Source organism: Falco cherrug, chromosome 11 (assembly GCF_023634085.1).
Source record: "Falco cherrug isolate bFalChe1 chromosome 11, bFalChe1.pri, whole genome shotgun sequence".
NCBI lineage: Eukaryota > Metazoa > Chordata > Aves > Falconiformes > Falconidae > Falco > Falco cherrug.
The window spans coordinates 25,594,813-25,619,069 of NC_073707.1; the positions used below are offsets into that span (position 1 = coordinate 25,594,813).

Genomic DNA, 24,257 nt, shown 5'->3' on the forward strand with positions numbered 1-24,257 from the left:
AGTTCCAAATTTGGCCTGTGGGCACACAGCGAGTATTTTTAGATTTCATGCTCTCCCTGACACTTGGGTGTTGATTTTATAGTGCCCCGATCTGTTTGCCTGCAACTGTCGGTCTCGCACAGCCCTGCTGTCCACTCCGCATCAAAGCCAGGCACGTAGCCAGTGACTGGAGGCATTGGATGTGGCAGCAACAGGAGCATCCTATGCCAAAACCACCTCCTAGGCCTGGGTTAATGGAATAGAGCTCAAATGCTCGCTCAGTTTAACAACAACAAAAAAGTCAACATGCCCTGGCAGCTGAAGGCCTTAGTGTGTAATTGTGTAGAGACTAAAATTGTGCAGAAAGTGATAAACTCTGAGAGTGTCTTGGCATTTATGGGAATGAATACACCATACATTATTACTGGACATTATCATACAAATTATCACCTTCTCTATACCTCCCAATTGTACTATAATGTTTCATAGTGCTGCTCCTCAGCGTGCAAGAAGCAATGAGGAACCTAGTGCTTCACACTGCTTTTCATATAATAAAAGTGCAACATTATTCTGACAGCCATTCTGTTTGATGCCTGGGTGCCTGGAGCACATCCAAAGCATCTACCCCGCACCTGCGAGACAAGCAGAGCTAATCTGACACTGCATCTGCCTACGCTGTCCGATGCTTTTCATAAATAAAGAAACAGTTCAGACTGACATCTGTAGAAACTGGATTTTACAAGCCTTGCTGCCACATATTTCAATCTTAGCACAAAGGAGAGAGAGAGAACCAGGAGTCTCGAAGGATCTTACCTTTGACGCATGGTTACCATAGTAAAACCAAGCTTCTTCCATGCAAAGGGTGTGAAAAAGTAAAAATCTGCACTTAAAGCAAGTAGGTTCATTACAGGAAAAACAATCACAGAGGGAAGACCCACAGGGAAGGAAAGCAACCCTTCAGAGATTTCATCATGCGAGACAAAGGAGCTATTGAAAAAGGCTTTAACAAGTCTCAATTATGTTGCTTTCAACAGGTCTTGCCAAAGTCTGAAACCACAAGCTTTCAGGAAGAATGTGGTAATGATGGAGATGGGGCTCAAAAATTCAAATCCTGGAAACTGTCTGATGCAGGGAATTTCCTTGAGGTTGTTTTGAAAAACACCATTTCTTTCCAAATCCTACCTGTCTTTGTCTGTCAAGAAGATATAGACATGTATATATACAACGTCAGAAAGATATATCACTGATGAATAAAGAACTTTGTAGCTGGATACCTGCAGGTTTAACACATAAACAAACCCTCTTTGCCACAGTGCGTTGCTGCCTGTTGCGATCTTCTAGTGAGCAAAAATACGGTATGGAAAGCTAGCAGCTTTTTGCCAGCAGGTCGTCTTCAAACACATAATTGGTACGAAGTTGTGACACTACAAAAGCTAGCAAAAACTGTAACCAATGATCAGAAAGAAGCATTTCCTGGAGAGAAAGAATTTTCTCCCTGGTTTTATAGACCCTGTTAATTTAGCTGACCACGCAGGATCGATGAGTGCTGCAGCAGCTTACAGCTTTCCTGCTCTCTCGGTGCGTACAGCTGCTCTCCAGGTTCACCTCCTGTCTACTGCTCATGGCTGCTTTGATCCCAGGCATATTCTGCAAGCACTTGAGAAGGTGTGGGAAGTGGCATTGCCCCATCTCCAGCCAGGATGGTTGCTTGCCTTCTTTGCTTGACATGGGAGCACTGGAGTGTGGGAATGGAGATAAAAGGACACTGCATGGAGAGGTTTGGGGATCCTGCCATTAGAAAAGCAAAACAGGACCCATCTGCAGGTCTCTTCCCTGTATGAAGGCAGGTTTTGTTCAGTCTTTCTATTTGTTGTAATAGGCATCCCTTGACCTGTGATAAGTGATCTGTGAAGATCACGTGTGCAGTGATTGCAAGGTCGCTTCATGCAGCGTGGGGCAGAACCTGAGGCTTTTACTCAGATTTTTCTCAGCCATTATTTCAAGCCAAAGATCTCCTTTAGACAAACAGTCTGTAATTACAGCTGAGCTAATGTTTGCAGCATTCCTCCAGCAACCTTTGCATTTCCAGTTCCCCTGCTTTTTGCCTTGCAGAGTGCACCTGGCTAAAGACCTCTTTGTGCCTTGAAGGAGCTCAGAGGGAGCCACAGTGAGGTGCTGTGATTTGACCTGACTCTAGATGAAGTCAATGCAAATTTTTTTTCTCTCATCTTATTTGTTTAATATGCACCAGGGTAAGGTTTTCCAGGCGGTGATTATGTTTGCAGTAGCGCTATGGCATGGTAAATAAACATCTAAGCTGACTGTGCCTATAGAAAATAAATTTGCCCCAGTGAGCTTGCCTTGCTGAGCAAAGGTAGCTGCAGTATGTTGAAAAAAGGCACCAAATGTAAGGACCTGGAGGTAAGAATAATCAGCAAGAAACTCTGCTCCACATGTACATAGGAAGTTTCTGATCAAAAGCAACACATTTTTTACTTTTCATAAATAATTTCCATAATGTATCTGGGGATTTTCAACTGGCACAAATTAAAGGAACTTGTCCTCCCCTCCCTGCAATTTGTCAGCCTCCAACTTCTCACCTTCTGGTTGTACAGCTCAAAACTGGGCTTTTATCTAGGGAAGTGAAATCTAGGAAAAAATATTTTTCTAAAAGCAATCTGATCCCTGTGACTAGAGGGAAAACACTACAGCTGTAGTATTTAATATAGTTTAGAAGCTGATTACCTTGCATGTGGAATAAGTACTTTTCATAAGGTTTTCTACTACGTATGGTATGTACTGTAATTCGTATTAACGGCTCCTAAGGAGCCATCATAGTTTATCAAGAAAGTAATATGCATTTTAAAAACACTCAAATAGAGATTTACATGATAAACCTTAATGACTTGGGGATGCATTATTAGCTATTGTACACTCCCAGCAGCAGTCACTCACTTCTGGCAAATTAGATAATTCAAGAAGAATTCAAGAAGCTATGAAAAAATCCAGCTCAGAATTAAGCTGCTGTTCAGCCACTCTCTAGGATTTATTTCATGCATTAAGGGGCACTTTCCACCTCAGCCTTTCTATGGCAAGTGGCTATTTTGTGCATAGGAACGCTGCTATGATCCCTTCTGAAGCTTAACAGGTTGTTTTCTTTAGAACTCATTATTTATCATATAATGGCCTTATATCTCTGGCAACATTTCCCTGCAATTGTCCTGTCAGCCAGATGCTAAGTAAGATATCAGTATAAACCGATTTCACAATATCTGTGAAATATAGCTGGGAGATAACAACGTTACTGAGATGATGTTTTAAAATCATGACAAAAGCCAGCCAGTAAATTGATAGCTTCTGTAAAGCCAATGGAAAAATTAATGCTGTGGAGAAGTGGGGCAACTGCATTTCCCCCCAGCAAGATGAGATCAAAGCAACTGTGAAAATGAAAATTCAATAATTTTTAATTGTGTTGAAAATGAAGACACACACTCCCCCATGACACAAAGACTCGCACGGAACTAGAGAAAATACATTCTGGGGAATAGCTACATGCTCCTAGTAAAAGGATTAACTCACCTTTCTCTGTCCTAGTCCAGATATTTTTTACTTTAAATGTACTTCCTAGTGAGACTAGTCATGTCTTTAAAAATGAGTGATTTACACTCTTTTTTTTTTTTTTTTTTTCCCCATGGAATTCTGAACTGGCATTTTCATGCTGTCACCTCTCCATTTTCTGACTATTCTGTATTTGCAATTATTCTTTTGTGGACAGCCTCAGCACTAGGGACGCGCTTTGTGCTGCTAGCTGCTCAGCCTCCTGGTGCTGCCTGGGCATGGAAGGTGGCCTGCCCAAGGAAGGGGGGAACGATTTAACTGCCCAGACCCGTTGCTTGCATCAGCGTGCAGCCGGCGTGGTGCTGAGCACTGCCTAGGAGATTCCCATGCCTTAGGCGTGCTTCCTTGGTGGGCTGCTTGTGCTTGGCCATTTTACACCTTCTCTGCAACTTTGGAGGAAAGCAGTCTGGAGCGTAGGTTTCGGGGACTTGCTGCTGATGTCTAGAGAGAATTAACGAGAGCAGAAGAACACGTTTTAAGTGCTCTGTACTTTTTAGACACTTAGATACCAGAGGGTCTTAGCTGGAGCAAACTCTGATAGGTAACAGCTGTCGAGGGAAATTGTTCTGAAAGATGAAGAGCCTTAACTTATCTTGAGTGGCACTATATACATCTACCCACCTTTGCATGGCATATGCTGCAAAAGATCAGCTTCTTCTCACTGTGGTTAGGGGAAGGATGTAGTGAGGGCAAGTGGGATCAGAGGGAAAAAGGATAATTTTACTGGAGTGATCTGTTCTTTACCCGTGTCCCTGCATGACAGGACAGTGCAGAGAAGTGCATGCAAGGGTGAACTACAGCTGAACGGGGCCAAGCAGGAGCTGGCAGAAGAATGGGCTGGCTGGCTCACAGGGATGGCCAGTGAGTGCCCGGCAGTAGGTGTATGGCTTGCGTTATCCAAAAGTTGTTATCTACTGGACTGCAGAGCAATTACTATGGCAAAATCACATAGCTGGCTATTGCAGAAGCAGTTAGCACAATGTACTGATTACTCCCCACCTGGGCTTGATCACAAAGGGGCCAGCCACAGTGCTGTGAGCACCGGCTCTGTGGCAGGTGAAAATTCAGCTAGCTGGCAGCGGGATTATCCTGCCCCGGGTGCCCAATAGTGAAGAAGCATCTGGAAAAGGCTGCCTCTGGGGCATTTCTGGGGACTGGCTTGGATGGTTTGTTGTTTTTAAAGGACTGTATAGCAGGGGCTGAAGGAGGAGGGTCAGGTTGCTGCATACAAGGAAGGGGATTGCACCACCTTTGTTCTTTCAAACAAAAAAACCCAACTTTTTTTGAGTTCTGTGTATCTTGTAGGGCAGTGATAATTGAGTCGTTGCTTTTGGAGCCCCTCTGCCCAGGCTGCTTTCAGGCCATGCACGAGTCCATTGCAACGGAAGCTTTGCTGCAGGAAAAGCAGCAGGTCTTGGTTTATCCCCAGCTGACCCAGGCTTGATGTTACCTGTTTATAAAAGGGCTAAATGTCTGCAAATGCAAGTGCAAATCTGAAAAACTGGGCTGCTTCCAAACGGGCTGCAGCTGCCTTTTGGGTGTATGATACACATTTTGCTTCTTGCTGGGAAGCAGACAAGAGGAGGTTTGGTAAGCGCCACACTCTGGGGTCTGTGCGATCTCACTGGGAGCATTGCTTGCCTTCCCTTGGGCAGGGTGGCCCCGAAAACACCATGGTCCTGCCTTGGTCCTTGCCTTACAACCCCTTTCATCAGAAGCAGAGAGGGTGAAAGGCCACTTTTAATTTACATCTGGTCCCTTCAAGGTATGTCTTTAATGAGGTACTAAAGAGAAAGCATGTTCATCATCCTGGCTGTAGCCTTCTCACCAAATCACAGAATGGTGAGGGTTGGAAGGGACCTCGGGAGATTGTCTAGTCCAACCCCTGCTAAAGCAGGTTCTCCTGGAGCAGGTACCTCCTTCCTCCTTTCTTGGGAGGAAGCCTGGGCTTAGGGTGGAGGAAGCTTTCTCCCAGCGAGGCCGTGGGAAGCAGCAGAGGGGACTGCTCCAGGGTATTTGGAGGTAGCTGGAGAGGGAGTGCTAGACACAGATAAGGCATGAGTCCAAATGGGATGGATGACTTGCACCCTGGGGTATTTTTCCTTGACATATGAGGGGAAGGCGTGGTGAGTCTCCCACTGACATTTCTTTGTTGAGTAGCAGCTCAAGAAAGTGAAAAACAGACGGTCTGGACTCATCTTTTCTTCCCCTCCCCTGTGTGTCTCACTAATAGCTGCTTAGGATGGATTTCCAGCTGTGATAATTATGTCTAATTGGCTGCAGCTTTCTGGCCAGCCTCACCTCCCCACTAGGAGGTGATGGCCAGGGTGGGAACAGGGGTGACCTGATCCAAGGCTGAGAAGCTGCTCCTGCTGCTTGTGGCCAGAGACCCCCTGCACATGTTTTCCCCCTGCGCTCAGCGCTGAAACACTTTGGGCATCTTAATATCTTTGGGTACTCAAGGGAAAAATAAATGTTTTAACTCCCACTAGTTTGACAATAACTAGTAATATGTAGATAAAAATGATGGGCTTTCCATGTGGGTTTCTTGTCACACAGATTTCCTTCAGCTGCCTGATTCTGCTGATCTCAATTTGAGCATTATATGAGTTTCTAGGAGCTGTAATGGGATAATGAACCTTGAAAAGGGAGTTTAAAGTGTTCCTATAAAGACACAATGAAGTTTTCCTTCTCTCCTACCCCAAAGCTAGACTTTGTTTTGTGTGCTTGAATAAAAAGCTGGTTAAAGTTTTAGGTGCATTTGGTATCTGTTTATGCAAAATCTAGGGCTTAGCTGTGATGAGATAAAAGTAAATCTGGCTTTATTGTTTCTCTTCCTCATTTAAGTGATCACAGAAAGAGCAGCCATAGCCCTAAATGCTCAGATGTGCTCCTTTCACGTTTGGTTTTTGCTTGTATTAGCGTAAGTCAGACTTTAAAATCAATTTTCTGCAAATTTGTTTGTATGAAGTTCGGCACAAAGCAAATTCAAAACTTGGCATGGCAACAGTGAAGGGGAAACCATTCAGAAATGCAGAGAAAAAAGGCTGGCAGCCGTTCAGTGTTATTTACCTTGATCTAAAATCTCACCTGTGACTGCTGGGACTAGTCAAAAATATGCTGTGCTCCTCTCTGTTCTCCTCCTCCGTTAACCTGGTAGTACTCGTTAACTGACGAGCCAACTCATATCACCCTCTAACATTCACTGCAAAAAACTGTGTTAATTAAATAGGTTACCAAATGGTATGGTTTGGGAGCGCAGTTCCTGGGGTGGAGTGGACATGGCTGAGGGTAACGTGAATGCTTTTGAGTAATAATATCTAGCACTAATAAATCAGATTTTGGAACGGCTATAAAAATTCATGCTTCAAGGCTTAAAGTTAATCTCTGTCAGGATAAGACCTTCATTGGCATAGATTACCCTGCATTTACCAATTAAGGAATTCCTTGTATCTTCCTTGGAAGACCGTTGCTGTCTGGCTTTGAAGACAGAATTGTGCCTAGGCAGAGAATTTGTCTTACTGAGATGGCAGCTCTCATACCAGGTGCACCGACCCAGGGGGATAAGGCAAAAATGGGTGTGATGCCATGAATGTAGGCGTAGGAGATGTGAATTGAGGTTTAGTCATTGTGTTGGGATTTGGGAGACTGACTGCTAACTTTGGTTTAGGCTTTATGTTTTTTTGGATAACATGGGTAATTTTTCTGTGCCTTTGCTCATCTGCTTTCAAATACCACCACCCCTCCTCCTACATCTTTTCAGTTAAACCACTAACCCTTTACTGAGTAGCGATCGGTTCTTGCTATGGGCTGCTATAGTAAGTACCTGGCACTGTACAATCATGGAACATTGACTGAATGTGAGGATTTTCATTTTTAGCTGTGGTGCTGTTGACGCTCTTCACGATAAGGATGATAGCTGTAGCTCTGCATTTTCTGAAGTTTATTGGTTTCAGCATTTGTTTTTATGTTTCATATTCTTGTGTTAAAAACCACTGTTCACACATAATAGCCTGTTTGTTTGAATTTTCAGTTGTGAGGATGGATAGTAAAGACAATCAGGAGACAGCAGAAGGTGAAGCAATCTGACAATATCACTAGAATCTGAATGAAGAAATCAGAGTTAATTTATGATGAAACACTTCTTTTGCAACACATGTTCTGTCCTGTTCACACAGATTTAGCAAAAAAAGATACCACAGAGCAAGATACATCTGAAATCTCAGGAGCTGGGGAGATGCTGTCAGATATAATTTCTAACTGTTTTTTCACGTCTGGAAATAAAATAAGTTATAGATGAAAAAGACGAATTAGAGAGGAAAAGGAACTCCGTTTGGATAAGCAATGTTTCCCAGACATGTGCATGTGGAAGCCAGAAATATAACACATAAGAAGGAATGGAAAAAACCCCAACAACCTATCCTGGGAAATGAGTGCCTGAGAATCTGAAAGGCAGATACTGCTTTAGAAAGGGAAGATTTGCGTCTGTAGTTACTATGGAGCCTCATGAATGAAAATGTCATTCTTCTGGATTTATATTATTCAGTGCAATTTAATGGCAGGTAACGAGCTCTTTGAAAGAAGAGCTGATGGTCTGGTTGCTGCGATGCTGTAAATACACCCCTCCACCCAGGAAAAAACATAGCCAGAGAGAAAGAGCTAGAAAACAGTACGGTCTCTGATTACCCCTCCACTTTTTGCTTCCCTGGCCAGCCCACTCTATCTCTGCTTCTCTCTGCCCCAGGATATTAGTTATCATCCAACCAGCCTCAAATAGCTGCAAAATAATCATTCAGTACCTGCAACACGGCGATTTGTTTGCAGCTTCCACTGTCCCAATCTTTCATCCCTCTCTGCTGCTCACACCAAACAAGAAATAGGAATAGGACCCTCCAGGGAAGTGAAGCAGCGAGAGAGAACGTGCGTGTGAGCTGTTGCTGGGGTCTGTGCAACTTGCCCTGTGCACGGCGCAGCACCGGCTGGTGGCTCAGAACGCTCTTGGGCTGCACCTGGCGCTGAGGCAACACGCTTGACTCTGCAGGATGGCCAACAGCCTGCAGGAGCAAAGGTGGCCAGGGGTTACTGCTTTCATAACAGCATACAGCATGGCATCTGGAGCCAGCATGGTTTCGCTTGCTGCACATCGTTGGTTCGGCACAGTGTAGGTATCTCTGTGTTTAAGGAGCACAGAGTGGCCAGCAGGATAATGCCAATGGTACCTCAGAAATGGCAGCAAATTCTGAGACGTTGCAAAAATAGTTCTCTAGGTGCAAAACTCACACAGCAAACCTGCATAGGCTTAGGGTTTCACTTCTTCTATGAAAGATACTCAGACCTTCAGATTTCAGTTGATTTGCAGTCCTGCTCAGGAGGGCAAGGAATGGGGTAAGAAGTGCCTGGGTGAGGTTGTGGGAGGGCTCTGGCTGCAGTGAGGACATCAGTCCCACCAAAATCCAGCCTGGGGACTGGCCACGGGTCATGACAGGGTGTGATAAGCTCATTTTCCTAGGAGGTTCCCCTCCATGCGGGATGCTCCTCAGAACATCTCCAATGTACCTCTCCAAAGCCCACTAGTGCATTCACAGGGGTGGTAGAAATAGGGTGCTGCCTCTCCTCCTACAGCTTGGGCAGTTCCAGTGCTTTTTGCAAGTGTTGCATTCATGTGCAACGTCTAAATGCATTTAATCGGTCTTTATGACCATGTTTGTCTTCCACCTGGCACAGCCTGAGGCTTTAATTGGCTACCATGTCACACACATCAATAATAAATATGCCAATGAGATAAAATTATGCTTATTAGTTCGGTGACTACTTAGTGTTATGTATCATGAATGAAGGTACACAAATGTTGCTGTACGCTAGCTGTGCAGTCTCACAAACCAAATACGTAGATGTGCATTCAGATCTCGTGTCGGGGACTCGCTCCTGTGCCTCTGCTTTTGAAGCAGCTGACAACGTGTTTCATCACAAGAATAGGGACTTTCAATAATAGGTGACACTGTTACAAAACAGGTTTGTGTGACCATGTGCAACCTCAAAATCCCTTGCCCACATCACGCCTGTTTTCTAAGCTCCAGGAAAGGTGGGAGGACTGATGGTTGGTTTATAGGGGCAGGCTGAAGATGAAAGACCAATGCCCCTGTTCTCAGTTCTCCATTTTCCAGGGAAGTCTGAAGGCACTCTTGATGCCAAGCTGCTTTGAAAATCTAGCCCTTAATTTTGGCAACTCTTTGAAGATAAAGTGTTGCTCTTGTTGGTGTTTTCAGCTTTGAGCAGATCCCAGATTTGTGGTATTGTGTTTCTGTCTTCCACCAGCCAAAACAAGGCAGTGCACAGCCACCTTGTAATGAACAGAAGAAAAGCAACTGGCTTTGTCATACCTCTCATGAAATACTTGTATTTGATTTTTTATCAACTTTGAGACAAGAATCAGGCTGGGTTTTGTCCAAAACAGTTTGTTCATCTTTAGTTGACAAGCAGGACTAAAAAAAGGTCTTTATGCTCAGTCTCGTGGCTCTCGTGGCACCGCACTGTATAATCCCTTCTGTTGGGTTATTGAACTCCGTCATAAAAATAGTCAGAGCTTTTCCCCTTTCTGTCACTGGGGATACTTTTCATATTCTAATCCCTTTAGGGTAAGGCGATTTGACACCTAATGTAGTTTTCAAGGCAATATATATTATGAAGGCAAAACTAAACAATAACATTTATTCTCTAATTGCCTTTATAAACTCCTAACACATCTTGACGCAGTCAGCTTTTTTTTTTTTATATTTGACATGCACACGAGGGATGGAAGTTATCGGTGTAAAGAAATGCAAAAGTCATTAAGGATGCTGTCACATAATATTTATTTGTGCACATCTAGGGGGCTTCTAAGGCTTATGGTGTGGTTCAATAGAAATTACAGGGCTGGGGTTATTTTACTATTAACAATTGTTAGATGTGTCAAAGCTAGTGAAGTCAGAGGAGCTTTGCGAAGACAAATGTATGAGAAGCATGACAGCTGGTGAAACTCATTGATGAATTCTAGTAAGATTGATTGGAAAGAATCACCTCAACTTCTTGTGTGCTGGTGGATTTTAAATTAATTATGTTTTAACTGCTTTGGAGACAGACCTGAGAAGAAATTTGTGGAGCCAAATGTAAGTGGCTGCTCAATAAATGAGAGAGGAATAGGAAAGTAATCAGTATTTTAGCTGTGTACAGAATGAAAAAGAAATCAAACACTGAAAATATTATTACAATGCCATTAACATAAATCAATTGCCTGCTTTATCCTCAGGATCTTTTTTCATTTCTGGTCATCCTATTTCATAAAGCCTTTAATGGGTATAAAAAGAGTAAAGAGATTGACAGTGAAAATGATTAGAGACGTGTAGAGATTTTTGTACAAGGGAGGCAACGAACTGGGACTGCTTAGAAGAAAGCTTTAGCTCTGAGAAGAGACAGGACCAAGGCAGGTTGTAGGCACAAAACGTGGTCCCTTGACCACCTTACCTCCTCCCCAGCCCTCGTGGTCCCTAAACTCCTTAAGGACACTGGGTTTCTAGTTTGTGGCCCTGGTGGCTCACACTTGTGCATCTGAGTGGCAGCTGTTGCTCCCGCTGTGGGTCACGGACCCTGTTGCTCCAAGGGATGTGGCAAGCAGGAACAGCTCGCCCCTGCTTGTGGGGCAGGCACAGCCAGCCACAGCACAGCCTGGGGCTGCAGGAACAGCCAAAATGGCCAAAAACGTGATTTAAAAAGATGCAGTTCCCTGAAATACCCATTGAAGGTCTCGCCCTTGAGAGCTGGTTGTGTGCCACGCAGCCTTTGGCGTATGGTGGGGTTTCAAGCCTTTCCTATCAGCGCCTTGTGCAGGTACCTTGGTTTGGGGGGTGTCTAGCTAGCTCTGAGCGTTTAAACTCCCTGCCCCCTCCAGAGCTAACAGCTAAAATGAAGCTGCTGGAATTTCTGTATCATGCTAAATTATTTGCCACACAATACATGCCAATTGCTTCATAGGATTTTAAAAAAAAAAAGTCTAGAAATATCTGTAGGTAAAGATAGCATGTATCAATTCTATTGAGCAAGCTAAATATTTTAAAGGATATGTTAACTCATGCTTTAAGGGCTAAGTCAAACACGCAGCTGCATATGGTTCGGGCAGTGGTTCCCTCGGCAGATTCCTCTGTGGTTTTGTGCTGTCCCCAAGAGGACACGTGCAGGCTGGCGGGATCCCCAGGCACGGTGCAGTTGGAGCTCCCACAGGCAGGCTTCTCCAGGAGACCCATCTTCCCTGCCATTGCATCCGGGGGGGCTCAGCCCCCTGCTCACTCGGGTGCTCCTGAAACCTCATCCTTTCTACCTTTTTCCTTGGCAAATATGAGAGAGAAAAGAAAAAATGTTTCTGAGATGTAAATAATGTTTAACAAGTGGGCCTTGGAGCTGTAAAGGAGCTCACGCTTACAACATTTTGGTGGTTGATTTATTGCCAGATCCTGCTGGCCTTACTGAGGCAATTAGCTTGATTATTGCTGGAGGGATGCTCACACAATTAAGGTGGGCAGTGTTTCTTCCTTATTCCAGAAACCAGTTGTCTGTGCAGAAGTAGTTGATGCAGTGTAGTGGCGCTGAGGCAGCACAGTGACGGGCACTGAGAGGAACTTCCAAACCCAAACAAAAACCTGGTGTCCTTAAAAGAAGAGGGATGGATAGACGAACCATCTGCCTGACACTGTTTTCAGTGGAAAGCTAAAGCCTGGCAGCAAGAGACGTGTCCTCACGTGTCTGCTCTGTAGGGCTGCAACTGTTGTTGCCTCCCCAGCTTCTTCAAAGGAGGGAACTGGCTAATTAAACCTATATGTGCCATTTATCAAAAAGAGCATTCGAAGTCTTCCAGCGATATTTTTCCCCTATGTTCCTCCTATTTCTAAGGCACCTATCAATGCGGTACATAAGTACCATCTGGATACCTGGCTCATGACCAGCAGGCTGTGATGTGTGAGGCTTTTCAAACAGAGGCCAGAGAATAGGGAGTGGAAAGCCTAGACAAACCGTGTGTTTTAATGGAGGCTGAAGAAGGGTATAAGTGGACTTGGAAACAAAAAGGGCCAGAGAAATTCCTTTGTCCAAGAGTTTCTGGTCAAAGAAGAGATGCAGTATGTGAAATCTTCTAGGAACCTCCCTGGGTATAATTAAATTGCCTGGGAAGCGTACTTGCAGACTAGCAGGGCTGCTTTGTTGACTCTGTAGATGAGTGAACACTCACCACAGAGCAGGTGTCCCTTCTTCTGTGGAGGAAACATCTTCCAGCTCTGCCAGGAGAACCTTGGCACCTTGTGCTGGATGCCAGCACTGATTTGCATTCATGGCACAGATGTGCTGGAGTTTTATTAAGGAAGGGCACGGCTTTGAGATCAAGAGTCCTGGCTTCCTTCTCCCTCACCCTGAATTCAAGGAACTTTAGAGGTTTTATTGGTTCATAAGAAAGCAGATGAACTTTCCAAAACCAGAATTTGGCTTTTTCATTGACCTTAAGAGTTTATGAATAGCCTCATCCAAGGTTTTAGTGTGAAGACACTTGTGTTTTCTTTTTGCTGATAATTTCATGTCAATAGTTTACTGTTTGTGTTAGCCCTGTCCCCATGTGGGTGCCTGTGTGTACAGAAAGTAATGTCTCAGGCTGGCAGAATATCTTTGCTAAGAAAACTTCTGTTGTCAATTGCTGGGAATTTTCCCTGAATTCTGCTGATTCTGGAGCAGAGTTAGGGCTTCCAGTGTTATGACAGAACTTTGCAAGTTCTGTGATAGCTTTTGACAGTCCACGTCCCAGCAGGGGAAGACTCCTCACTTGAAATCAATCAACAACTTTATCACACGGGGGAAAAAAAGAAACCAGAAACCTGCCTAGAAACTCAAACCTAGTTGAAAAGGGGATCCTCTTTGGCTGAGCTGAGCTAACTGCAGATATCTCTACACAACAAGCATATTCATGCAGGGAAGTGTCTAAAAGCGGGCGCACCTAACAAAGACATCCTGTTCACGCTTAATGCACCGGATAATTTTTTTTTTTAAATGCAGAGTTATTTTGTGAGCTCTTAGTGAATAAATGCATCCACACATGCATCTCTGAAGAGATTTTTAATTAATTGCTTTCAGTCATTTTCTTTTTGAAAAATTAGAACAATGATGGAATAGACTGGCGTGGAGTTTGGCTGAGGAAAGATTATACTAATCCACTTGAAATACGACTAAAACAGAAAGCAAGAGGAGATAAAAGTAATTTTTTTTCCAAAGCTTGTTTACCTGTGACAAAACCCTTCCACACAGCTGCACACAAATTACTGGATCATCTTAATTAAACTCTACCAAAAAAGATTTTGCTGTGGACTACTTGGGATATTTCACAACCAGACAGTATGTTCTGCTTTTTGCAAGAAGGGGGAATACGCGGTTTATGCAATTAATAATTAGGAGAACAGCAGAGCTTTCAAAAAGGAGAGTGGCAGCAAGGTCAAAGTGTTATATGGAAGCAAATGAAGAGGGAGAATTTGTCAGAAGTTTATGCTGTACCCCGATGCATCATAAACATGGGCTTTCAAAAGTCAGGGGACTTTTCATTTGCAGATCATCCAGTTAATAAAATGCTATCATTAGAAATGAACTTCCTTTGTTCCCTGCTTGGATTATTGCTCCCTGTACCTTGAAGTATATATGCTTTGTTGAAGGAATTGAGTGATGTCCTGTTTAAATTAGTGTTTCCTACTCAGGCTTTCTTTCTAAAACTCTTACTTCCTGGACCAGTAAACTTTGCCAAATCACAACAGTCCTCCTTACACCTGCTTTGCAAGGACTGTTCTTCACAGTTGAATCAGTTCTTTCCCTAGCACCACAATAGCAGCTCTGGAATTCAACATACAAGCTTAAAAACTGAGCAGGACACTTGCTCCTGTGGATGGAGAGGGACATCAGTCTCCAGAAGGATTTAATATTCCTTTATTTCCTCTGACTTTGATTTAACCATGGGCTGTGATACTTTAAGTACTAGATATTAATTAGAAGTGGTAGGGAGTCCCAAAGGGACCATACTCCTGATCTTCTCGCCATTCTTAGTTTGACTTATTTCAAGTTATTGCTCTGAAACATTATTTATTCACTCAGGAGCCTGACGTTTATCAGGCCTATCTAAATTTGCAAATAACTAATGGTTGTCAGTAAGGAGTACCACTCTGCTGAGGTGGGAAATAGCTTGCCTGCAAGTAAAATACAGCCAAGTACATTGAACGCTTCTTGCAATGCTTCTTCAAGGCAGGCAATGTTATCTTGTCTCTTCTTTTGTACCATGCCTCAGCAGGTGCATAAGGACAGTGCTGTCCAGAAGGGTCCTGGTGGGATGGTGACCTTGGGCAGATGAACCACTTTGGGCTTAAGCAGAAACTTCAGCCCCTCTCTGATCCAGATCTCTGATCTGAAAGGGAAGTGGGGAAGTGGGACAAATACTCTTTTGTCTACTCTTGTCTTCAAAACCCTTCTGGTAGTGGTTGTTTTAGGACAATGCAGTGGCATGCAGAGCAGGAGGAACACTGAATTCAGACAAAATTGCTGGGTACGTGGGAACAGCTGAGGCACAGGTCCTGACTACTTATGCCCATCATTCTTGCAGTCTGGGAATCTAGCTATAACCCCCTTTCAGTGTTTTGGAGACACTTACCACCTACAGCTACTTTGAGACTTTTCTCCTTTCCCCTGAAGGACGTGTTCCCCACTGCTTTTGGATCTACCAGTTCCCTGTGATGGAGGTTTATGGTGCAGATCAGTGCCAAAGGTTCAGCAGTCAAGACAGGCTGGTGCAGGCTTTGATGACATCTTGTCTAGTTATGTGATGCAGAGGGTTACCTGAAAAGCTTGTGCATTTACTTGGAGCAGTTTTGAAAGACTGCTGGGGACCTCAGAGCTGCCAGGTCACTCCTTCCTTGGGTTTATAGAAGTAGATGATAAATAAACAGTGGGACTTGTGACTTGTACCCCTGACCTTTCCAAGGATCTTAGAAGAAGATGTTGCTGTGTGTCCCTGCAAGGCTTATCAGTGGGATCTCCCTGCTCTCAGCCAGGTGTCAGAGACACCGAAGGATGGACCAGAGGGGCAATCAGCAGTGCGGGAAGAGGGAGCTGGGAATTGACTTTTTCTGTGTTTTCCCTTTAAAATTTAACTATTTCTTTAAAAGTGGTCCATCCAAAATCATCCTACTTGGCATAAGCAAAGATGGGGGTTAATTATGGTAATAAGATAGCTTTATATTAAGAAAGAAAAAGTATTTGAAGACCTAATAGGAGTTTTAGTGTTATCCAGGGGGAGTTTTAAGTTGGGATTTCATTCCAGACTACACTGAGTCAATTTTTGTCCTAGCAAAGATCCTTTGCATTTCCTTTGGTTTTAGTTCCTCTAATTCTTTTTGTTCTCTTGTTCTCCCCAAGCAGTATTAATCTGGCATTACACGTACCCTGACAGAATATGAACGCATGTATGTTGCCCATAGTGACTCCCGCTGTGTGACTCATGCGCAGCGCTTGCTGCGTGCAATTTAGGCACTTCTCTTTTTTTGGAATAAATAAGGATACCTAGGATCATTGGGCTTTAAAATCATTGGAAAGGTAAAAAAGGCCATTTAATGGGGGCAGAACACTGCTGGTTGGCTCTGTGTAGTTACAGCAACCCTCTTGATTCAGTGCACGCCTGACTTATTCTACATAAAGTAGGAAATAGTTGGATAATGCAGCTCACTTGGTAGGAGACGTGAGGTTTCCCCCTATATGACATAAACACAGTGCAAAAGTAATTCTGAAGGCAAATATATTCATGTTCTACAACCTTTTTCTCCTCATTTGTGTCAAAAGAGCTTGGTGTTTTGACAGCTGAATTTTCTTTTTGTCTCTGAGAGAAAATTCTTTGCCCAACTGATTTTCACTGTTTTTAAACCATGCACCAGATATTAGTTAGTTTTCTTGTGATCTGTTATTTTTACAACTCTTCCATATCTCCATGGCATGTCATCAGACCGCTGTATGACCAAAGCAAAACCATGTCACCCCCTTGCTTGACTGCACCCATGGTGTGCACCCGCACGGGGAAGGGTGGGGAGCGACTGCTCCAGGGCTTGCTATGGACTGGGTCTGGTGAGACCATCAACCTTGTGGTTAAAGACCCAGATTCACTAGACTTATTGTTAACATCGCACTGGTGTATTTATATGTTCATGCTGTGCCAACGTCCACCTCCTACACACATAGCCTGTGTGTGGCTGGCCTCCCCCTCTGCCAGCGGTCACTCTCATTTTTCCCTTCCTTCAGTGTTTCCTCTCCCGCACTCACTGCCTCACAGTTGATGCTCTCTTGCTGTCCTCCCTGTTGGCTGTCTTTATGTCATGCAATGTGCAAGACAGGCACAACAGGAGAGGCTACAATGTGGAAAATTCAGAAATTTCTGTGATGGTGTGTTTTCCTTCTATTTTGGCCACGCAAACAATTTCCACAGGGATTGTGGACTTATACAGGAGAGTTAGGGAGAATATGGGAGCACGGAAAGCACTGTGGGATAACAGCCCATGCAGTGCAAGATGGATGATGCTGACTATTCATTTTAACAGAGCTGTAAGAATTCAAATACTTTTCATGAATATTCATATGAAACTGAAAGCTGTTTAACCCGGCTCTCACATCTGTCTGGTGGGAGCACTTCAGTGCTTATGTGTTGCTCGTATGACTACTTGCAAGACATGAATTTTAAACCTGACTGCTCAGATAGTGATGGAAATCCAATATGAAACAGTATACTTGGTTATGAAATTTGCAATTCGCTTTCTGTGAGTTAGCTACACAAATCATCTAATCAAGGAACACCACATGACTGAACTAAGCAACCCAGTATGAATTTGCAAACATTTGCTATTCCGAAAAGATATGTAAGCCAAGAGTTATTCACTGAAAATATTTCCAAATAATACCAAATAAATAAATTAGAAAATTGCATGAGTTCCGCAGACAATTGGTAAGCTGAAAGGCAGGTGATATTCATGGCAAAAAGTACTCATTGAGTGTCTGAAGAAAACAGTGGAATTGTTTCTCTGCACAGTGAATCAATTTGATGCAGTTTGCTTCGTTATCTGGTGTACATTGATGGAGCAAAGAGTGCTGAGAGATTTGGAGTCACTTCTGTCAGGCTCTCAGATGAATGGATATTTGCTGCTGGCAGAAGTTTTTGTAAGTGGCAAATTTATCTTGAATAGTTTTGAAAGCAGATTTAGTTTTGGATCATGGGATTTGCATTATGTCTTATTTTACTGTTGAAAATACCTGAACTATTAACGTGCTCCTGATGCAAAACGCAAAGCAAGATTTTGTCTTATCTGGAGCTCTACGTTCAGCCTCGTTCCCTGAGCACCACCATCTGTGTTTCCATTGCATCATTAGTACACCATCCTCCCCTTTATTCGCAAGGCAGGGCAATTACCCTGCCCTCTGCAAAGAGGCTGGGGGACTTGCCCAAGTCCCCGGAGAACTTCAGCCTGGGTGCAGGTGCAGGTTGAACACAGCCTCCCACCTCCTCGGGCTTCCCACCTTCAGCCTCTTGCCTCAGAAAGGCACTGAAATAAACCAAAGTAAAATTGCCCAAGCCTCTGGGCAAAAGTGAGACGAACAAGAAAAAACAGGTACTTGATTTCCACATGCATTTCTGACACAGGTTTAATATCTCTGCATAGTATCTTTTTTGATCCATACTGCAAGCCAGTAGAAACATTTGCTTTGGAAGAAAGTTTGCACTGTTACCATTATGTACTGAGGAGTGTGTATCCCACAGGTCAAAATTATTTTTTTCCCCAGTTTGCAAGGCAAAGTAATGCAGTTGACTGAAAAGTTCTTGCTTGGATAAGATATTTATGTTTCTTAAAAGGAATTGTAACCATTCCTGTTCCAATATTGCTTCTCTGGCACAACCTGTATTTGATTTGACCGAATGCATTTAGCACTTCTGTTGTTAAATTGTCGTTGGTGTTTTGTTATTAAATTAATTATATCATGACCTGTTTACAACACAGTATAATACACTGAAATTCTCCTTAAAGGGAACATTAGTTAGGATGAGTAAATTTAAGCTACTTGCTAAGTCCCTGCACAATAGCGATTCTTTTTCTAATGAAGATTTAATGAAAACAATCAGTCTAACAATTTTCCAAGTTGTGAGCTTTTGACAACAGTATTGTAAAGTATGCTTAATAACACCCACATTAAAGTAGGTTTAAAATGGCATCATAACTTTAATTTTAAAATTTAAAACAGCAAGTGATACCGTACCTCATACTGCAAGATATGACTTTCAGCTTCTTTAAGTGCATTTTTACTAGCTCCTGTGAGAAGCATTTCCGCAAGCAGAACATTTTATTGTTACTAAATACCACTTAGCCTGAAGTCCCTCTGTTGTCTGGAATTTAAACTTTAATGCACAAGTCAAAACAATTCATCCACACAGGGAACGTCACACTCGGATCTAACACACCAAATGATAAGGATTCTGCATGTACACGGACATAAGATTTTCATTCATTAAGTTCCTGCTACTTGGTGAGGGTAGTATGCAATGACAGAAAGGCAAACTGGCAACCCAGCACTGACCAGGACCCCATGCAGACCTTGCTGCCCTGTTTTGCCATGCAGCCCCAACTCTTTGATGTTCAGACATTTTCTTGTCTAGTAATGCTAAACAGGCACATCATAAAAAAAGTACATGTGGCTTCTAACTTTGCATATCTCTTCTTGGACTTCTGGCTGGGAAGAAAGCTTTTTCAAGGGGAAGCTTTCCTGTTGTACTACTAAGCATTCATTTCCCTCTCAGCCCTTGCTCCCAGCCCTTTCAGCATCCAACTAAACATCGTTTACATCCTTTCCCACAATGTTGTTTCTCGGAGGGAGGGAGGGTTGGTGGAGGGGGTTGGCTGTGGCACAGGGGGAAATCGTACCTATTTCTGTCTGATACTACAATTCTCATCCAGCAAAACAATGCCAACAGTGCAGAGGAAGCTTTGATTATGCAAAATGGATGGACACATCATGCCTGTTTTTTTGCAATAGGTTATAACCTAAGGAGTTCCTCACCTGGAAAATCCCTCCCGCCCCCCTCCCTGGCTCCTTTTTCCCCTTTTCAAATTACATCGGTGGCACTCCAGACACATTTACACGTTAATAGCGTATCTCCCATATCTTACAGGCTCCATAGCTTTCCTCTTCTCCTTTTATTTTAGGGCAGCTACCCCTCTCCCATCTCACCAACAGCCCAGCTGGCTCAGTAGGAAAGGAGTAAAGTCTTTTCTGCATGACCTCTATGTATTTTACTCTGTGGGAAGAGCAACGTGGAATGCACACTCAGCAGGCAGTGAGATTTGAGCCGGTTTCTCCTCGAGGCATTTCTGCCATAAAACGCAGGACTATGGGCAGTATTTCCACCCTTGGCTCTCCCCCCACGTCCTGGCACCCCCTCCCCACTGCCGCCTCGCCGACTGCACCGGGCTGCGCGCAGAAAGCCGGGGAGCAAAGCACAAACAACGGGCACCGAACAGCAACAGCTCCCTTTGTTTCCCATGCAAATCCTACCTCTGATAGTTGTCACATCTTCCTCCGAGGCGAAGCCTAATTATTAATAAACAGAGATCCAGCAGAATCCTCCAAACTGCCACCAGTTGTTAAGCGCTGTCATCGTTCCCTCCCGGTGCTTAAACCTTTTTGGACCATTAATGTCACAACCCCTGCTAACTCATAGCTTAGTACTCCCTGCTCAAAATGTCTGAAATAGTTTAGAAGGACAATAGGAATGACAGGCACACTAGACAGCCATGCTTGAAATTAGTTCTCTCAAGATGACTTAAGGCTGTTTCGTAGTGCTTTTAAAGCATGCACACGATAGGGTTTATTAACCTAGGCTAGACGTGCCATTCCTGCTTTTATTCAGTGCTGTAATAGGATGGCTGCTAGGAATGCAGCGATAGGTCTAACCCCATTCATCCCTCCACAGCCTTTAAACCTCCCCGGGAGAGGAAATAGCTTCAGTCACCCTTAAACTTACTGAGGCTACTGTTTCTGCAGAGCAGGGTTTCACACATTGTTTTGAAACTAAGGAGAAAATCACTCCCGGAATGGGAATGGAAGGTGCCGTAGCTCTCACGACTGATGCAAACAGCAAGATCAACGCGACAGCATCTGCCCCCACCGCAAGCTGAGGCTGTCGCAGGAGTAGTGGAAGTAGCGATTGGAAGCTGAAAGTTCATAAAACTCTAGAAGGCAGATGTGGTGCAGAGCAAATGACGGGGATGGATGGACTGTACAGTGGTTTGTATATACAGAGTCACAGATGTACGCTACACTTCCCAAAAGGCAAAATGCAGTTTGCAGATAGCAGGGGTTTGCAATCTAAATTTGCAAGTTAACAGCACCTGGGATAATGATGAGCCAAAGAAACGCAAGTGATGCACAGCATTCACAGTGCCTGCGATGTGGGGAGGAGGGGTGGTGAGAGGATGCTATTGCCGACTGCTGTTTTCAGTAAAACCCTGCACAACTCCAGATCCCGGGTCAGAGATATTAGTGCTCTGCTGAAATCTTGGAGCCTTTTTCTTCTTGGTTGTTAGTTAATAACAAGCCCAGGTCAAGCAGGATCAAAGCTTGTTAACGATGCTGTCAGCTCAGTGTTGCTGATCACAGTGTGGTCCCTAGTGGACGAAAGTAAAAGCCACCGGCACAGATGCGTCCCCACCAGCAGCAAAGGCACACACACGGGCTGAAGGACTGGAGAGGGAACCTGGTGCCAAGGCAGGCTGGGGGGAAACAAGTGGGGGAGTTAGCACTTTTGCTGCTTGTTCAGCACCTGCCTGATTTTTTGGTACCACCCAGTTCGCAACCCTTGACTTGAAATGAAAGTACCAAGCATGGAGATGTCTTGGAAATGAGCGGCGTTTAGAGAGTTTAAGGAGGAAAGCAGATCATGGTGAAAACCCAGCTGTGGTTGCCTCACACCATGGCAGTGAAGGGGTTAAAAGAGCACTAATGGCAAATATGCATTAGGTTTGTAAATGATTGGGACCTGAGGGTACCAAGGGCTGGTTAAGGCTGAGCTTTCTCCTTTGAGAAGCTCTGGTTTGGATCGGTCGGTGTTGGTCCTTTGCGCTGGTGGCTATTAACGGGCTAGTTGAAAGTTGCCCTTGCAGGAGAGGCTGCCAGTCTGTGCTCAACCAGCTGGTAAATTCTGCCTTGTTCCTAGGGGGAAAGCGGCCAACTTAAACCTCTCTTTTCCACATCACTTGCTGCCACCAACACACCAGATGCCCGCGTTGCCAAGGGCTTTTACCAAACAGCATGTCAGTGTGTGCGCTCAGCATGGGCTACAGGTCTTCTCCATCTGTGTTGGTCTTCATGGAAACTACTGAGTGAAAGCAAGATTGTTGCTGGTGCAAGCAAGCCAAAGATATTAATAGGGACATCTGGGGCTACCACAAGCATGACGTTTCCCCCCTAAAACAACACTGCTCCTAATGGGGCTGTCTTTACATGCTGTGCTTCCCCATGCCTGTACTTGTTGTCATGCTCAGACAGCCTCCCCCTTTTCACCCCATGCACGTTACATGGTCGGTGTGTTGAAGGGGAAGTCTCAGGGCTCCAGTTGCGTTCCTCAGTTTACAGTGGGGGATTATTAGCACCTTAAGCTCTCCCAAAATAGGTGGGAGCAAAGGGGGCTTTGAATTTTGTAGGCATGAATCTCAGGGTGGACAATTACATGCTGACTGCTAGCACAGCTGCCAGAACAATACCTTCTTTATGAATAATTTAAAGAATTTTTTCACTGCCACCTATCTAGCACCTTTCACAAGCATGACATTCGCCTTAAGGCAGAACAAACAAAAAAAAAAAAAAGTGAAAAAAAAAAAAAAAGTTCTTGTCCTGGATGATATACTTCTCTCTTACTAAAGGGCTCACCATGCAATTGATTTGTAAGTGGGATGACACAGCAGTTCAAGAAACATTAGACAGATTCCTACTGGAGATACACAGGTCTAGGGGTGCTGACTTTGTTGATGAACTTTTGAAAGATTTCAATACTGACCTGGACACAACAGTGTCCAATGACAGGTTAAAACAGGAGATCATTGCCACCTGTGTCCACACCTCCCCAGTTATGTACACTGAGTATAAGGTGGCTCATAAAAGTGGGTGACTATGCCAGCTCCCCCCTCCCTTATGCAGTAAACAAACTAGCGGTGGACCTCCCTGCCACGGTGATCCCAAAGGCTTCGATCCTTTGCAGTACTTTAAAGTCACTCAGTCTTGGTGGTCAACAGGTGATAAGTATCTGTGAGAGCTGTGTAACCCAACAGACAAGATGTACTTCCTTTGAGTGGTAATTGAAAGGGGGACAAACTGTTCAAGGTGTAAGGTGTAGGATAACAGGGAATGATCAGAAAGATCTTCTAGGGGCTGATTAGTTCAAAATGGTTCAGTCTTAGGGAGATATTCTGTGATGCTTCCCCTTTCCTCAGGCTTTTTCTAATCACTGAGCAGCAACAGCAGCTGCCATCAGTGATGGGACTCGTGTGTACTCCCTATCCTTAGCAGGGCTCTGCTGCTGTTGCATTTTTCTGACACACAGATCTGCTCCTTGCTGGAAAGAAGATACAGAGAGTGATGGCACACTGATCTGATTGGGTATGGCAATTTTCTGTCTTCCAGGACTGTATGAATGTGCAAAGTAGGATTGCCCTGGGAAGCAGAGGGCTCACGTGTGTTTTTACTTTGCCCTCTATCAGTAAGATCCTATTGACTTCTGCAGGAGCTGAGATTGCCGCTCAGCTCTGCAGCAGCAAACCCACTTTGAGAAAACCCATGGCCTGCGAAGGAGTTACAACAATTTAAAACGCCTCTGTCTGTTTCTGACCAGTATTTGCTTAGGAAATGGCCAAGGAGGATGAAGGACAGGAAGAACTCGGGAGATTTGTAGTTTGCATACCGACTGTAACTCAAACAATATAATGAATGGAGCAACTAATGCATAATTTCATTATGAGTCATCCTAATTATAACAAGAATTTGATAGATACGTAACTAGAAAGTGTAACTATCTGTTACAAATACACATTCCTAATGGGACAGGGAAGTACAGTCAGTGTGGCATTAGCCTGGCAGAGCTACAGAATTGATGTGCACGGCAGGTGACGGGTTGTATTGAGTGTGTATAATTACAGTGTAAAATGAAAATTAGTCTTAACAAGAAGAAGCATCCTTCAGAAGAGGCCAAATTCTGTCATACACATCAGAAGAGGCCAAATTCTGTCATACACATCTAGATACTCTTGGGCTCTGTGGAGCCTGTACTCAGAAAGGCGTTTTGCAGAGGGCAACTATTCCCTAAAAAGGGTGAGTCCAGGGTAGGGGAAGATAAGTTCCTTGCAGTTATCTTGGCTACATGCACCAATCCCACCTCTGCCATTTAAATGAAAGAATTGTCAAGAAAGCTAGTCCCTATATTGATGTCAGACCCTACGTTTACAGCTCTGGCTGGTGTCCCTTCTTTCCTGTGGTGAAAAGCCAGCACCTGTGTCTTCTACAACTTTGGAGTGCAATAGCTGACATGCCGCCACAGG

At 44.1% G+C, this 24,257-nt stretch overlaps 1 protein-coding gene across 3 annotated transcripts in view; it reads right to left on the reverse strand.

The window, feature by feature from the left end:
* KCNMB2 (potassium calcium-activated channel subfamily M regulatory beta subunit 2) overlaps nt 1-24,257 on the reverse strand; it is a 152,568-nt gene that overhangs the window by 82,980 nt on the left and 45,331 nt on the right. Inside the window, exon 1 of one of the 3 annotated variants that reach the window (XM_005442201.4) lies at nt 20,224-20,733. The exons of the other annotated variants lie outside the window; for them this stretch is intronic. The gene's annotated coding sequence lies outside the window, so the exon portion shown is untranslated. Of the gene's footprint in view, nt 1-20,223; nt 20,734-24,257 lie in introns of those variants that run through there. 3 annotated transcript variants of the gene reach the window in all.